General features: G+C 44.9%; 1 protein-coding gene across 7 annotated transcripts in view; it reads left to right on the forward strand.

Moving 5' to 3' along the window:
• LOC113217322 (phospholipase A1 member A-like) overlaps positions 1-7,537 on the forward strand; it is a 43,592-nt gene that overhangs the window by 10,745 nt on the left and 25,310 nt on the right. The window lies entirely within an intron of this gene.

Raw genomic sequence — 7,537 nt, forward strand, 5'->3', positions numbered from 1 at the left:
TTGACAAAAGAAAACGAAAAGGTTTTATGCTCCAAGACGATCGGAATCAAAATGGCAGAGTTAATTTCCTCTAAATTGACAATTTAGTCGTTTTTGCATACTTTTACCCCTTTGGGTTCTATTAACTTTGCCATTTCGACTCTGATCGGCTCCAAGCATAAGACATTTCCTGTTTAATTTTAAAAGAGGAATCAAAATCATGTTTTACAATTAAAATTTGATGAATTCTGGAAAATTCAAATTTTCCAATATTTTATTTGATTAAATTGAATGGCGTTTACTAGAAGAGGGCGTTTAAGTCACCTTATCTTATAATAAGAAATTCTATACATTTCTTAAACAAAGGCTTTTAGTAGAGCCCCTCCCCCCCACACCAAACATTTGAACAAACAAATATCGTGTCTCTAGATAAAAGAAATCCTGGGGAAATCAGCAGGAGAAATTTTATCCAGTGCCAGTGTCACTTGTCTCTAGTTGCAGTTCAATTATATAAAATAATGTCTATTTTAAATCTAGATGCATTGTAACTCCTTTCCTACGACAAGTATCACTCTTTGATTCATTTTCATCAAATCTCCTCAAGGTGTTTTAAGGATCACGAGTCACTGGAGTCTATTGGTTGAATGTCCTGTAATACAATGAATGGTAGAATGTAATTTTAATGCTTTTACCATTTTATTTGAGTATCATTAAACATAATATGACGCGAGCCAAATCCAGTGGATTAAAGAAAATTACATACATTGAACTGATTTCGAACTTCCCTGAGTTGCGATATTGGCTTTAATATTGTTCTGCATCTTCGAAGTCTGTAGCTGTTGTGAAAATAAGTTGAGTGATCAAGAAATGTATAGACATATCTTATCTTAAGATTAGGTTACTTTCAGTCATTCAACTAGTGGATACCATTAAATTTAATTAAATACGATACTAAGAAAATTTGAATTTTTCAGTATTTATCAAATTGTAAAAAACAAAAATGTAAAACCTGATTTGGATTCCTCTTTTAAAATTAAACAGGAAATGTCTTACACTTGGAGCCGATCAGAGTCGAAATGGCAAAGTTAAAAGAACTTAAAGGGTAAAAGTATGCAAAAACGACCAAATTGTCAATATGGGGGAGAATATACGAGAGGGTGGTCCATAGACCCCTTCCTTTATTTTGCTTATACTGTACCGGATGCAGGCGTTCGGGCGGGATTACCTACTGTCGCGTACCATGGGCGCCTTATGGCCCCGTGCGAGTATGCAACCCGTCCGCACGCCTGCATTCGGTGCAGTATAAGCAAAATAAAGGAAGGGGTCTGTGGACCACTTTGTATAACTCTGCCATTTCCATTCTGATCGTCTTGGAGCATAATACGTTTTCGTTTACTTTTGTAAAGATGAACCCGACTCATTGGTTACCTTTTCACATTTCACCTCAAACCAGTACCCCCCCCCCCCCCCCCCCCGTCCAACTTACGTAGGTAAACACGTAAACCATTCCAAATATCGCTTTCGTTCCTTTTCATCGGACACTCGCGACACTCCCGCAGGCTGTGTTCCGCAACTCTAAAACTAAAAATACCGCACTTGGCTTGACCACCTGATGTTTGAATCACTGTTGCGAAGGTTTCAAAATCGTGAGGTGAGCTGTTCGCGCTTCACTCGCACCCTGGTGCTGCGCAAGCGCCAACTAGCGGCGACTAGCCACACTGCGCCGCGGTAGCAAACTGCTGCCAACTGTTGAACTTTTAATTCAAACAAATTACAAAAATTTTCAAACGCAATCAATCGCAATATTCTTCAGTGATAAAACACACTCATAATTTGTACATCCCAAAACATATTTACATCTAGAGATACTCGCTACAGCGACACAGGAGTGGTTGCTTCTCACGGACAGACAGGCAGACAGACAGACTCACGACCAACACCTCGCCAGGTCCACCACAGAGCTCGGTCCACTGTTCCGGAGAGCTTCGCTTCGCTCAGCAATGAAGGTTTTATCGGCCTCTGATGCACCTAGGAAGCCCACGATAGGTGGACCTGTTTTATAGCCCGCCCTTCTGCTTTGAAAAAGCTATCCAGCGGGCTTATGCAAACGAGAGTCCTCTGGACGAAAATTTCGTCCGTTTGGCTCTATCTCTAACCGTTTAGGCGCTAGAGGGTCTTGTTTGACGAAAATAAGTTAAAAATTGCTGTAGTGAACAATTAAAAGTAAAAGAAGGCCAAAAACCGCAAAAGAGGTAAGAAACTCCCTCCCCCCACCCCAAAAAACGTTTTCTAAGCAGAAGGGTGGGTTGTAGTCGCGGTGTTTCACCGTTACATCCCTTTCTCGTGTCTACGGGGCAAATTTTAAGGACGACGGGCTTTGCGGGCCGAAGGCCCGTTACATCATTTGATTATGTTGTACAGCAAATCGCGTGACAGAAATGGTCGGGCCGCAGGCCCGACCATCGCCTCCGGCAGGCCAAGCAGGCCCGGCCCCTGCCGAACGGAGTTGCCGGCGCAGCAAAGCGAAGCTGGCAACTTCGTTTGGCGGAAGGGCGGGCCTGCTTGTTTAAAATTAATATGTTTATTTTTGGGCCACTTTCGTGATAGAAACTCTCTCTAGCGCTTAAACGGTGAGAGATAGAGCAAAACGGACAAAATTTTCGTCCATAGGGTTCTACTTTGACGAGTTACCCCTCAGGGGTTCATAAAAAAACAATCTGACTTTTTTGACCTACCCCCTTTTCTTTGATACCCCCTTTCAGCCTCCTAGGGTAGGTTGCCAGGATTTGCCGTAGGCGTTTCGTTTTCTAGGAGTGAACCTTAAGATACCCTGAAAATTTGAAGTCTCTAGCACATCTCCTTCTAGTGGAACAGACAGACAGACAGACACACAGACACACAGGCACGAGGTCGTTTGCATAAGCCCGCTGGATAGCTTTTTCAAAGCAGAAGGGCGGGCTAAAAAATTAAAAATCCCACCTAAACTTTTCTCACAGAGGCCGCCGAAAACGGGCCCGGAGCCGATTGGAGGAGACGAACCTTTTGACGGTTTATCTCATTTCCCGGGTCTCAAGGGCAACAATGCGTTTATTTTTTTTCATATTCCTTACATTTGAGTCGAGACCTACAAAATGACACCAATTTCGATCAAAAAGGCCGCATTTTAGAGATCGTTAAATTTTCCATACCCTTAAGGCCCTTGTCCTTTATAAGGGACATGTAGTTTTTCTCGTCTCCCAACGAGCCTATTTGAGTTAGACCCTAATCGCGCAAGTAGTCGGCTTCAGTAAGCATTAGGGCACCTCGAAATAATTTTTTCGAGGTGATCCGACCGATAGGTCTTACTTGGGTCACATACGAAAACGCTTAATTTCACGATTTGCCTTTTCAGCGTGTTTCTTGACTTTGAAGCGAGGGGTCCACAACTAGGTTCGAGCGCGTACACTGGCCGCCCGGAAAACTGGGAAGACCGGGAAGACCACCAGGAAGACCAAAGAAAACCGAAGAAGACCAATAAAATCATAGGCCACAAATGAGAGAGAAAACCGAAAAATGTAAGAGAAGACCGGTAAAACTTTCAGGAAGACCGAGAAATTGCGGGGAAGCCCGGAAAATACAAGGGAAGACTGATAAAATTGCGAGAAAACCACAGAAACCCTGAGGAAGCCTTTAGAAAATCTCAGAAAACCAAGATTTGGGAAAACCAAGAAAAAGTTGGGAAGACCGGGAAAACCTAGGGAAAACCTAGGAAAACTAGGAAGCCCACAACATGTGTACACCGGCAGACCGTACCGAGGGGGTGCTCACTACGAGATTATGTGTACACCTTAACTTTTCACTTTTTCACTTTCAGTTCACTTTCGTAACTTTTCGTTTCACTTTTGCCCACTTTTGCTCAACTTTTTTCACTTTCGCTTCACTTTTTCCACTTTGGCTCAACACTTTTACTTAACTTTTTTCACTTTTGCGCACTTTAACTCAACTTTTTTTCCACTTTTGCGCACTTTAACTCAACTTTTTTTCACTTTAGCTCCACTTTTTATCACTCTCACTTTCACTTTTTGACAGCATGTACACCCACTTTCGGAAGTGAGTACCCCCTCGGACCGTACTTGCGGACCCCTCGCTTTGAAGGCTTGTAGTTTTGGCACTTGAGGTCTCAGAACGTCGAGAGGGCCTTAGATCAATTGCCTGAAACCTCCTCTACAAAACCCATCCCTCGAAACCCGAAAAATGTCTTATTATCCCGGTGATATTCGCGATTTTCCACTATGTCCTTTGTAAAGGACAAGGGCCTTTAAGAGTTAAGGTTCACTTCTAAAAAACGAAACGCCTACGGCAAATTCTGGCAACCAACCCTAAGGGGCTGAAAGAGGGTATCAAAGAAAAGGGGGTAGGTTAAAAAAGTCAGAACAAAATATTTTTTGTATGAGCTCCTAAGGATTAACTCGTCAAAGTGGGGCCTCTGGACGAAAATTTTGTCCATTTTGCTCTATCTCTCACCGTTTAGGCGCTAGAGGGAGTTTCTCTCACAAAAGTTGCCCAAAATTTGTTTGTATTAATTTCCGAAAGTATTGAATGGTCTCCTAAGGAGTAACTTGTCAAAGTAGAGCCCTTTGGGCGAAAATTTCGTCCGTTTGACTCTATCTCTAACCGTTTAGGCGCTAGAGGGTCTTGTTTGACGAAAATAAGTTAAAAATTGCTGTAGTGAACAATTAAACGTAAAAGAAGACCCAGAACCTCAAAAGAGGTAAGAAACTCCCTCCCCCCAGCCCAAAAAACGTTTTCTAAGCAGAAGGGTGGGTTGTAGTCGCGGTGTTTCACCGTTACATCCCTTTCTCGTGTCTACGGGGCAAATTTTAAGGACGACGGGCTTTGCGAGCCGAAGGCCCGTTACATCATTTGATTATGTTCTACAGCAAATCGCGTGACAGAAATGGTCGGGCCGCAGGCCCGACCAACGCTGCCGGCAGGCCAAGCAGGCCCGGCCCCTGCCGAACGGAGTTGCCGGCGCAGCGAAGCGAAGCTGGCAACTTCGTTTGGCGGAAGGGCGGGCCTGCTTGTTAACGAGGAATCCGACGCCTCGGTACCGCTGCGACTCGCTCTCCCTCCTAAGGGATCATCCAGAAAGTACGTCCGTCATTCGCTGTCGCGAAGCTGCAAAGTTCTGCCCCAGCAAACTCTTGTCGCGCCTGTAAGGTAGACACCATCTAGTCTGTAGTGCATGCGTTTAACTGCGGGTGGGCCTACCTTGACGCATCGCCGCCGGCAGGCCAAGCAGGCCCGGCCCCTGCCGAACGGAGTTGCCGGCGCAGCGAAGCGAAGCTGGCAACTTCGTTTGGCGGAAGGGTGGGCCTGCTTGTTAAGACACAAAACGACCCTAAAAATCCCAGGTCGCTAGCTCAGTTCGTTCCCGAGTTATCGTGCGTACAGATAGACACACACACACACACACAGACAGACACGAAACTTTTTGATCGTCACTGGAGTAATAGGCTTCGCTATCGCTCAGCCAATCAGCCAAAAAAATACTTTTGGGAGAATTTTTGAACCTTGGATACCCCCATTCACACCCTTAGGAGTAGTTGCCAGGATTTGCCGTAGGCATTTCGTTCTCTAGGAGTGGACCTTTAGATACCCTGAAAATTTCAAGTCTCTAGCACATCTCCTTCTAGTGGAACAGACAGACCGACACACAGACAGACAGACACGAGGTCGTTTGCATAAGCCCGCTGGATAGCTTTTTCAAAACAGAAGGGCGGGCTAAAAAGCACGTCAAAATCACGTGGTCTGGGCCTCCTAGGTGCATCAGAGGCCGATAAAACCTTCATTTTAGATATTTGAACTAAAACACCAAAAGTTTGGGATTTCAAACTTCAAATGGCCATATCTCCGGAACCATTTTAGCTACAGCGCAGGGAAGAATACCAATAATTTTCATGTTTTGCAGGCTATCTTCTAATTTTTTGAACAAAGACGGAGGTGGTCGGTTCAAATCCTGTAAATGGTAAATGGAATGGCCCTTGTGCGTTTTGCCTGGTTACAGGGCCAGTCTTTTGCCTTAGAGCTAAATATTTGTCAAGCAATCTTGCAATCTGGTTTACATCCTACAAGGGAGTTGAGGCCCCCTCGTGCAAATTGCAGCTTACGAACAAAGCGGTGGTCCTTGGCAGCTGCCGCACCACATTGACCTCGGCCTTGTTGATGGGATTCGGTTTAGCAATCAGTTTCCGGTTTGGCTCACTTAACTTCAATCATTTCTGAAGCAATGTTAACTAGGGAGATGTAGATCACGTCTTGCGTAACAGGCTTCGCGATATCATAATACACCGTTTACACTGCAGCTCGGCCTACAGTTACCTAGGTCTGCAGTGTTTACCCGAGGCAAATGGAAAAGCTGAAGAGGGACCTTCGGACCTAAAAAGTCACTGTTAATAGGGTATTTCAATGGAGCGAAGCGATGCCCGGAACTAGGAAGAACAAAAGCGGATGCAGAGAGTGGTGGTGGGGGTGGGCGGGGAGGCTCCCCTTCACCAACCGCTCCTCCACGCGCCCGCCCCCACCACCGCTTTCTGTATCCGCTTTTGTTCTTCTCAGTTCCTGCCAGCGCTCCATTGAAATACCCAATAGGAAAATTATATAAAGTATGCGGTGCACCACACTGTTAAAAGGTTACGGTGATTTTCACCGTAAGCTACGGTGCTGCAGGGTTTAACCGTAGCGTACAGTGAAATTAACCGTAGCTTGCGGTGATATTCACCGTAGCTCACAGTGATATTCACCGTTGGCTACGGTGCTGCAGGGGGTCACCGTAGCTTACAGTGAAAATCACTGTAACCTTTTGACTGTGCAAAAAAACAAATTAAGTATACCTCTTTAGATTGTAACATGGTGACTTCTGTATCTTGTTCTCCACATTCTTTTGCATTTCATCTGTACTGGAACGGTTTAACAGAGGGTGCGGTGCGTGTGTGGTGCTAAAAGTGATTTAGCTACTTCTCTTGCACAAGAAAAAACACTTTTGTGTAGTTTTGAGGGTGTTGCTCTTATAAAGCTGACTAGTCCATATCTTGAATAAAAATGTTTCTGTTAGTAGTATAACGGGCCCACGGTCACACTTTCCGGTCACCACCTTGCCTCCCCCCCGGTCACCTCGGTTACCGGATGTCTCGGCCACCCGATCCCTTCTTATCAGTTGCATACCGCGCAGGGGCTTCCAGAAAAAACGGCTGTGACTGGGATTCGAACCCGTGCTCTCCGCTCGAGGTACTGACGCTTTAGGCCACTCGGCCAAATGGTCAACTACGAGTGCGTGCTCACGCGGACTCCTCTTATAGTTGAAAGTGGACAGGGGGGAAATCAAGTAAAAGACACAGCAAAAATTTCATTTCATTTCTTTATTAAAAATTCAAAACACATACAAAGAAATCAATCGTCTGGAACCCATACTTTCTCGTAATGCGTTCCAAAGTCCCACATCACGTGACCCTTACAAAAGGTTAATATTTCCAACAACATAACTTGTTCTTTGTATTCAAGTTTGTCTACTTCATTAAGA

This window comes from Frankliniella occidentalis, unplaced genomic scaffold (genome assembly GCF_000697945.3).
Source record: "Frankliniella occidentalis isolate FOCC.00 unplaced genomic scaffold, Focc_3.1 Scaffold57, whole genome shotgun sequence".
In the NCBI taxonomy this organism is placed as follows: Eukaryota; Metazoa; Arthropoda; class Insecta; order Thysanoptera; family Thripidae; genus Frankliniella; species Frankliniella occidentalis.